This window comes from Theropithecus gelada, chromosome 4 (genome assembly GCF_003255815.1).
Source record: "Theropithecus gelada isolate Dixy chromosome 4, Tgel_1.0, whole genome shotgun sequence".
NCBI lineage: Eukaryota > Metazoa > Chordata > Mammalia > Primates > Cercopithecidae > Theropithecus > Theropithecus gelada.
In genome coordinates this window covers 46,823,758-46,834,460 of record NC_037671.1, presented here as the reverse complement: position 1 = coordinate 46,834,460, position 10,703 = coordinate 46,823,758, and positions in this window count along the sequence as shown.

Below are 10,703 nucleotides of genomic sequence, written 5' to 3'. Positions count from 1 at the left end.
GGAAAGTCTTATAGTGCAACAAATGGCCTATCCAAAGATTTCAGAAAATTACTTTTTAAAAACTCTTTGGAGTGGACTATGCGGGAAAATTAAATAAGTATCAGGTTGGTTTGAGTAAGTTATCACATATGCCCCATGAGTTTCAGGCCATGTTTTGAGAAGGCTTTTTTCACTGGTTGCAAATAACGGACAAATTGTTAATATCATGAGTGATCGAAGGAAGGGCCAGTTGCTGCCTTCAGAACAGGAAGAGCTCTGCAGGGAGGAGAATATTAATCAAGCCATCTGGAGAGCAGAGGACAGCCAGGAGAAAAACAAGCTTCTCCTTCATGTATAGGCAGCTCCTGGGTGAGGCTCCAGCAGTGTTTCCCAAACTTCCACGTCCTTGCACGCCACCTGCATTAAAAGGCAAATTCCCATTCAGCAGAGCTGGGTGATGCTGATGCCGTGGCCCATGGTGACCCTGCAGGCCTCGATGCCCTGAAGCTCACAGAGAGCGTCCGCATCTTCCAGCCCTGGCTCTCGGGTCTACCCTGCCTGCTGAAGGCTAGCTTCTCTTGAAACGAGCATCTTGGAGCCTGTCTCCTTCTAGGAATTCAGCTCTGCTTTATAAACTCACCTGCTGCAACCAGCAATCTGCAGACCTCCAGGAAGTTGCCAGAACCCATCCAAATTTATAGGATAGGACTGGGCATGGTGGCTCATACCTGTAATCCCAGTGCTTTGGGAGGCCAAGGCCAGAGGATTGCTTGAGGAGTTCAAGACCAACATAGGCAACATAGCAAGACCCCATCTCTACAAAAAAATTAAAAATTAGCCAGGTGTGGTGGTGCGCACCTGTAGTCCCAGCTACTTCCCAGGCTGAGGAAGGAGAATTGCTTGAGCCCAGGGAGATCGAGGCTGTAGCAAGCTATGATCATGCCACCCTAGCCTCAGCAACAGAGGGAGATCCAGTCTCTAAAACAAACAAACAAACAAACTTGTAGTTCAGAAGCCCTGAGAGATTAGCTTTGGGAGATTTATATATACAATCTTCTTCCTGGATGCCTATGTAGGTGAGAAACCTGGGGTCATCCCTGACGCTGCCTGATCCTAACTCCCCACAAGTTGTTGCCCTTGCCTTAGCGCCTCTTAGACCTGTCAGCGTGTTGTTCACCACCACTGCTGCCCCCATGGCTCAGGTTTGCATTGCTCTCTGCTCCCCTGTAAGCTGGCCTCCAGCAGTCCTTTGCCCATGCTGACTCCTCCTCCTTACGCCTCTGCTGGAAACTCTCCTTGTCCTCTAAGTACAGTTTTCCACCATTTCTTTTTTTCAGTCTTTCATTTTGGCACTAGCTAGAATGGTTTGGTTCCAAGTAACAGAAACCAATACAAGAGGCCAGGTGCGGTGGCTTATGCCTGTAATCCCAGCACTTTGGGAGGCCAAGGCCACTGGATCACCTAAGGTCAGGCGTTCGAGACCAGACTGACCAATATGGTGAAAGCCCCGTCTCTACTAAAAATACACAATTAGCCAGGCATGGTGGCACATGCCTGTAATCCCAGCTACTTGGGAGGCTGAGGCAGGAGAATGGCTCAAACCCCAGGAGGTGGAGGATGCCGTGAGCCTAGATCACACTGCTGCACTCCAACATGGGCAACAAGGGCAAAACTCCATCTCAAAAAAAAAAAAAAAAGAAGAAGAAACCAACACAAGTTAGCTGATGTGTAGGGGCTCTCGCAGGAACTAAGGGAGGTCTGCAGCTAGTTTTCAAGAAGATCCTGAAAGCAACACTGAAGCCACTAGAATTCTCCCTAGATCTCATCTCTGCCCCTTTCTGGAGACAGCTTTCTTGGTTCCTCCGTCCCCATGAGGAAACGTGGCAGCTCTTCTGCTCCTGACTTTACACATTCATGCCGCTGTTAAGGGAAACTGAACTCTCTCTTTCAGCTCCAGATTCCCAGTAGAGAGGATTTTATTTGCCCAGATTAGGTCAAGAGTGTCAAATCAACTATGAGGAAATGGAAGAATAAAGAATTGTTGGGGCCGGGCGCGGTGGCTCAAGCCTGTAATCCCAGCACTTTGGGAGGCCGAGATGGGCGGATCACAAGGTCAGGAGATCGAGACCATCCTGGCTAACATGGTGAAACCCCATCTCTACTAAAAATACAAAAAACTAGCCGGGCGAGGTGGCGGACGCCTGTAGTCCCAGCTACTCGGGAGGCTGAGGCAGGAGAATGGCGTGAACCCGGGAGGCGGAGCTTGCAGTGAGCTGAGATCCGGCCACTGCACTCCAGCCTGGGCGACAGAGCGAGACTCCGTCTCAAAAAAAAAATAAAATAAAATAAAATAAATTAAAAAATTAAAAAAAAATTGTTGGGCCCTGTTTCATCGTATGAAATTTTCATACGATGAAAATTTAGAGAAATAACTGATTGGAAACGAGGACATCAGGAAGGCTCCATGGAAGAAGTAGAACTTACAGTATTTTTTAGGCACACACAAGGAAGCAGGGGGCTCGGTATCCCCATCACTCAATATATAATCTCACTTGGCTTCACTGCCTCCTGCATGTCCATCCCACTGCCCCATATGGGTATTACTGGTCTACCCACCCAAATTCTTGGTTGCAAGCCACAGAAACCACTTCTGACCAGTCTCAGCACAAAGGGAGTTGATAGCTCACACTCTGTCAGGCAGGCCCAGAGAGCCAGGCATGGCGTCTGTGTTGCCCGGAACAATGTCCAAAAGACACCCTGCAGAATCAGTCCTGTGCCCACTGGGTAGATACCCCGAGGTCTGCGCCACCACCACCTCTGCTGGACATTCCTCCAGTGGTGACGGCTGGCTCTGAAACTGCACGCATGGGTCCTTCTGAGCTGGAAAGTGTGGATTCCACACAGCCTGGGCTCCTGTGCATCCCTGGCTCCTGAGCCAAATCCAGCAGCACCTGACTGGGGAGCTTTCACTGCCAGGAAGACAGGGAGTGCAAGTTTGCAGCTTCTATGGTAGGAAGCAAGGAGGAGATTCCACAAACATACCAAGACACTGCACATAGTATGAGGCCAAAACGAATGATGAGCGTCAAGTCCAGCCCTGAAATCCTGAACTTCTCCCTGCCCTATCCACCCCGGGGAACCCACGGTGGCTGTTCACATCACCATCCCTTTACTCATGCCTCAACCTATATGAGCGTCTCTCCTCTCTTGCTGGTAAAAACCCATCTGCCCTTCAGGACAACAAACACAACCCCACATGTGCCACCTGCCCTGTCCAGGCTGCAGCTCCCGCCTGTATTCCGTGGCCCTTGACTCTTAGCTGTATTTTACAACCTGCTACATAATACTGTCACCGTGTTGTCACACCTGACCTCCCCTCCCTGCCTGCAGAGCGATCTAATTCCTCTGAGCCAGGAATCGCGTCTCGTTTGTCTTCTGAATGCAGCATCTGCATTCATGTGTGCCCTCTGCAAGTTGCTGAATCGTATTGGGAAGGCACGGAGAACACTCCTTCTCCATTCCTCTGCTTTCTAAGAGAGGGGTTTTCCCTAAACTCTCCTGGCCTCTTGCCCAGAGACGTAGGAGTAACCAGACTGGTGGGTGACAGCCAAAAGCCTAGAGTCCCAGGCCTCTCTTTTCTTTTCTTCTCATCCTTGACCAGAATAAGGCATCAGCCTGGGTGAAGGAGTCCACTCTGCAAACTCACCCTGGCCCATAAGGGGGAGCTCTGAGGCCCAAGGGTGGTGGGCGCTCTAGGAAGCCACTGCTAGCATGAATCTAAGCCCTATCTGCTTTTATCAGTAACCATGTTGATTTTTCATCTGTTTCTTTCTTCTTGTTTCCTCCTCTCTCTTACTTAATTTAGTCTCTGGTAGGAAGGAAATGGGTCGAATTTGCCCTTTCAAGCTTGATCTCCATCTATAAGAGGAAGACAATTGAGTACTTATACTTCTGTTTTGTGAGGATCATATCAGACAAGGAACAGGCAGGTTTAACCTCATCCCTAGTATGTCAGATGATTACTCAACACAAGCCATGAGAATTAGAGGTACCTACAATGTTTGTTCTATGTACAGATCAGTCTCCAAAAACAACCTCCCTCTTGACCTCCAGATCCGTATTTTCCAACACCTGCTTGACATTTCTACTAATAGTAAACATTTCATCTTTTCTCCAAAATCAGTTTATCATGCCACCTTCTGTCAGAGGTATCATCATTGTCCATCAGAGACATATCCAGGCACCAACACCTTCCACTCTGCCTCCCCGAAGCTCTTGAATACACCCCTGCTTCCTTCTCCATTACCCCACCCTCATTACCTGCTCGTAGACTCCTGCAATAATTTCCCACGGTCTTCCTGCCTCAGCCTCTTTTCTCCAACCCCATTACGGGCCCCGCCTCCAGGTTAGTCTTCCAAGCACCGCTGAAGGCATTCGAAACAATCCCAGTAAACAGCTTCAAAGATGTGGCTCTTTAAAGTCACATCTTTTTAAAGTGACTCATTGCCTCCTCCACACCCATGGAGCCCCCACTAGGGCTGGAAGCTGAGGCTTCAGTAGTAAATACGGCGAGCCCCACCCTACGTGGTCAATCTGTTTTCGGGAGGCTTAAATCCCAGGTCGAATGAACCTGTTTTTCAGAGAGCATTGGTTTGGTTTAGGTTTTTCCCTGCACTTACTTGCTATGGTTTTGTCATCAAGCAAAAACATTGCTTTTGTTTCATTATCTGCTAGGGATTTTAGGACCTGATATTGTTTTGGAATTCATCTAGTTCAAAATAATGTGTTTTTTTTTTTTTTTTAAAAGCAAGTTTGCTTAAAAATAGTGGTGACAGTCGAGAATGAACATGTTCTGCTTCTCAGATTTGACGGTCAAAAAAATTTTGGCCGGGCGCGGTGGCTCACGCCTGTAATCCCAGCACTTTGGAAGGCCGAGGCGGGCGGATCACAAGGTCAGGAGATCGAGACCATGGTGAAACCCCGTCTCTACTAAAAATAGAAAAAATTAGCCGGGCGCAGTGGCGGGCGCCTGTAGTCCCAGCTACTCGGGAGGCTGAGGCCGGAGAATGGCGTGAACCCGGGAGGCGGAGCTTGCAGTGAGCCGAGATGGCGCCACTGCACTCCAGCCTGGGCGACAGAGCAAGACTCCGTCTCAAAAAAAAAAAAAAAAAAAAAAAAAAAAAAAATTTAACCCAGTTCTTGGTCCCTCGGTTAAAAGCCATTCCTCTGTTTAACCACCAGATGGCACTGGAGCCGCGGTGGGCGGGGCCAGCTGGCTCCGGAGTTTAGGACCACACCCCAAGGGGTCCTGGACAGAGAGCAGATGGAATTTGGAAGAGATGTCCCACCAATTCCTTAACCAACCATACAAGCATGTCACTTTATTTTTATTTTATTTTATTTTATTTTATTTATTTATTTTATTATTTTATTTTATTTTTGAGACAGGGTCTCACACTGCCACCCAGGCTGGAGTGCAATGGCACTGCACATCTCAGCTCACTGCAACCTCCGCCTCAAGGGTTCAAGCAATTCTCCTGCCTCAGCCTCCCGAGTAGCTGGGACTTCAGGTGCGTGCCACCACACTCATCTAATTTTTGTATTTTGAGTAGAGACAGGGTTTCCCCATGTTGGCCAGGCTGGTCTGGAACTCTTGGCCTCAAGCGACCCGCCCACTTCAGCCTCCCACCACGCCCAGCCAGCATATCCCTTTATTACCGATTTTTATTAAACAACAAAATATTAATAATTGATTACCATAAAAGCAATAGTGGGAAAAAACCCCAATAGGTGCTTTAGAAAACCCCAGTCTGTAGCTCACAGAGTCTGCATGTCATGATTCTTAGTTTCACCTTCTTGTTACATCTCACCCCCAGAAAATGACACCTTCTACAGAAGAAGCTGGAAAAAAATAATCCCTCTAATTTGGTGCCTGTCCCATCTGCACACTTACCACTGCTAAGATCCTGCCTTCCCTGGGAGCTCAGTTCTCCAGGGCTCAATTCCCCAAGGTGTAATCCCTGAAACATTTAGTAGCTGTTCATCCACATGGGCTCCTCCTAACTCAGCAAGCAAAGAGGAGGCGGCTTGCTCCCGCCAAGCCTCTCAGTTCCCTGCCACTTGAACACTAAAATAAAACGTGACCTGGAGCCTGTAATCCCATCACTTTGGGAGGCCCAGGCCAGTGGATCACTTGAGGTCAGAAGCTCAAGACCAGCCTGGACAACATGAGGAAACCCCGTCTCTACAAAAAATAATGTGGGCAGCTGCCATCCTCCTTTTTCTTCCACCAGATTTTCAGAACCAATTAAGAGAACTTTGAGGGAAGACAATGGAAATTTCTATGGACGTTTGAAACCTGTAGTCTAGGCAGGGCACGGTGGCTCACACCTATAATCCCAGCACTTTGGGAGACTGAGGCAAGAGAATCCCGTGAGGCCAGGAGTTCGAGACCAACCAGGGCAACAGAGAGAGATCCTGTCACTACAAAAAAACTAACTTCTAGATTTCTCAAGCAAGCAAAGCCTACATCTGGGGAGGTTTTCTTGATCTCTCCTGTCTCAGATGAAGAGTTTTAAAACCCAAACCATAGTTGACAGACCTGACCATTTTTGTGGGGAAGCAGGGAGCTCACCTTGGAGTAATCAAATAACCATCTCCCACATATCCTTTGTTTTATAAATTTTGTGTTTATTTAACATAACGTTATGAAATATATGAAATACATATAGACAGTAAAAATCGTTACTATAGTGAAGCAAGTTTGACATAACCATCATCTCACAATTATTACCCTTCTTGTGTGGCAAGAGCAGCTAAAATCTACTCATTTAGCAAAAATTCTGAGTACAATTCAGTATTAACTATAGTGCTTATACTGTACATTAGATGGCTAACTTGTCCATCCTACAGAGCTTCTACTCTGCATCCTTTGAATTAGGTATTTCCTACTCCCCAAATCCCTGGTAACCACCATTTTCATCTCTATGTATTAGACTTTTTGTTTTTAGATTTCATGTGAGATGGTACCATATTTTTCTTTCCGTGTCTGCCTTATTTCACTTAGCATAATGTCCTCCAAGTTCATCCATGTTACAGCAAATGGCAGGATCTCCTTTTTTAAGGCAGAATATTACATCGTGCGTGTGTGCATGTGTGTGTTCACACATTAATCTGTCGACGGACAGTTGTGCTTCTGTGTTTCCTATTGTGGATAATGCTGCAATGAACACGAGAGACCAGATATCTTTATGAAGTAGTGATTGCATTTCCTGTGAGTGTATACCCAGAAGAGGGATTGCTGAGTCATATGGTAGGTTTACCTTTTACTTTTTTAGGAACCTCTGTACTGTTTTCCATATGGCTGCACTAATCTACACTCCCACCAACAGTACACAAGGATTCACTTTCTCCACACCTTCTAGTTCCATCTCACCCCCAGGCTGGTCTCAAACTCCTGGCCTCAAGTGATTCTCCCACTACAGTCTCCCAAAACACTTGGATTACAGGCGTGGGCCACCACACCCGGCCAGAAAATGTTATTTTAAAAATTGTTAAGGAAGACAAAATATATCTAGAATTCCTTAAGTGGAAGTGGATCATCATGAAGGTCTTCATCTGCATCTTCACACTGAGTGGGCTGAGGAGGAGGTGGAAGGGAAGGGACTGGTCTTGCTGTATTAGGGATGGCAGAGGAAAAAGAAAATCCTTGTATAATTAAACTCTGCAGTTCAAACCCATGTTGTTCAAGGGCCAACCATACTCTCATTTCAACATGTAAGCAATATAAAAAAATTGAGCTATATTTACTTTCATATTGTCTTCAAAATCCAGTATTTTACACTTAATAGCATACCTCAAATTTTACAACAGCCATGTTTCAGGCACTCAACAACCACGTGTGGCTAGTGGCTCCCATACAGGACAGCACAGTGCTACATGGTACATTAACAAGTCTCTTATAACTGGCAATTTTAATACGCATATATTACTAAGTTACTGTCTTCTTTTTTCAAAGAAAAAAATCTTGAGACAGAACAAAGCTTTTGAAATATTTAAGCCTATCTCTAAAATGTTAGTCTATTAATCATTGAGATTACTAACCTCTCTTCAATGTTTTGGTGAACAGTAGACAACATGTACCACAACCTCCCCATGAAGTTACAGCAGAGCTGAAAAATTTGTATCACCTAGTGATGTCATAGCTGTCATAAAGTATAACACAATTACTTTACTTTTTAAATTTAGTGTAGCCTAAGTGTGCAGTGTTTGTAAGTCTACAGTAGTGTAATGTCCGAGCCTTCACATTCACTCACCACTCATTCACTGACTCACCCAGGGCAACTTCCAGTCCTGCAAGCTCCACTCACGTAAGTGTCCTATACAGGTGTACCACGTAATCTTTAACACCATATTTTTACTGTACATTTTCTATGTTAGGTGTATATATAGTTAGGTATACAAATAGTTATGACTGTTACACTTGTCTACAGTATTCAGTACAGTAATGTGCTGTACAGATTTGTAGCCTAGGTGTGTGGGAGGCTGTATCATCTAGGTTTGTGTAAGTACACTCTAAGATGCTCCCACGACAGTAACCTACTAACACATTTCTCAAAAGGTATCATCCCCATCAAGTGATGAGTAACTGTACTTTCTGATCTGATAACAGAGCTGGCTAATGAGCCGGTAATAGACACAGCCCAGATACACTGGACAAAGGGATGATTCGCCTCCTGGGCAGGATGGAGTGAGACCATGACAGATTTCATCACACCACTCAGAGCTGTGTGTAATTTAAAAAGCACGAATTACTTCTTTCTGGAATTTTCGATTTAATATTTTTGGGCCATGCTGACTGCAGATTATAAATCTCAAGAAAGTAAAACCTCAAGGGGGGACCACTGTAATACTGCCTGAACTTCCCTCCTTGGCCTTATCTCTGGCAGCAAATATGCAGAGGAGACCCAAAGAAATAATGTAGGACTGCAGGAAGGATGAGGAACCAAGGAGTCACTTTCAACAAATAATCCAAGTCCAAGAGGCCAGGCAGAGGTGAAAAACTTGGAACCAAACGCAAAGATTGGCCACCAGCGACCACCAGATGAAATAAACAGCCTTAAATAATGAAATAGGATGCATACCCTAGAGATCCCCCCGAAACATACATAAGCTGTCCCCTGACCACAGTGTAAAGGAGCTGCTAAAGGAATTAAAACTGGCTCAAACCACTGCTTCATTCTTTACTCAGGAGTCCAGAAAACTACAGGCTTGAGTGTGATTTTGAAAAGCAACGGTTAGTGTGCCAGCTCGAAATTCACCCTGCTTTATGAAACAGGAGTTGTAACCTAGAAACGTTTCCGTTTTGCCAGTGGATCCAATAGCACAGCCACTGAGGGACACAACAAGTGGAAGGGGCTTCACTTCTGGTTCCGGCGCTTTTCCTTCTTGCTTCTACTGTGTCACTGTCAGCACTTCTTTCTGCCGGGGCGGCGTGGGAGACCCAGTAGTGACGGCGCTCTGGAGTTCTGCTAATGACCCAGGAGGCAGGTTTCCTCCAACTATCACCAGCACCCTCATTCCTAGCGAGGTTCCCTGGCACCCTGGCACCTCAGCAAACTTCTCCACCCACACTCTCTTCAGTGAGATGTGAATCCCAGCCTTTGAGGAGGCGGGAAAAGGGCTCTTCCAAGTCCTTCTTCGGTTACTCTCTGTCTACAGGTAGCAGCTGCTCCCTACATCTGCCATTCCTGTATTATTTAGAGATGTCTTTGTCCCTCTTAGTAGTTAACTCCCTACTACTGGTCAGTAATCTTCATATTGAGTCTTCCTTGTTCAAATCACGGGTTTGCTTTCTTTCTCCTGAATAGATCCTAAACCCTGAATGATACCATAATTATTTGTAAGATTTTAAAAGATGATGTATATTTTCTAAATCACTAAGAAAATTAAAACCAAGAAATTACAGTCCATTTACGGACATCAGTGAGAAAGTATAAGACATGATTACAGAAGACTAAAGTCATTAATTAGCATAAATGAAACAGACACCCTATTAAAACCCAGACTCTCCAAATGGTTTGAAATACAAAATTCAACAAGATATGCTGTTTAAGAGACAACTAAAAATTATATATGAAAGTTGAAAATAAAAGGACAACTTATCATGCAAATATAAGCAAAGAAAGGAGAAATTCTAATAACAAAGCAAGTAAAATTCCAGGCAAAAAGCATAAACAAAACAAAAAGGATAGCTTTAGGCCATGAAGTCTTCCTTATGAATTGTATGTAACAGACACAAGTATTTATATACTAAATAACACTATTAAAATACACAAAGCAAAAGCTCTAGAGAAACAAATGAAATTGAGAGAAATAACTATAATCGGAGACTTTAAGAAAACACTATTATTCCAGGGTATCTATAACAACAATAAGAATATTAAATTTGAATAATTAAATTGGTTGAATAAGCACACATTCACCTCTGTCCTATACAAACTAAATACATCTTCATTTATAACATCCATAGAACACTTTTTAAAGATGCTAGGCCCCCAAGCCTCAATAAACAGAAACTACATAAACTTTATTTTTTTTCCACAAGGTAAAAATCCTACAACTAGAAAAAAAAATTTTTTTTAAGCCAACCATACAGATATTTTGAAAGACTTAATTATTGAACCAGAAATTTAAAACACAATGATAAACTACTTAGAAAACAA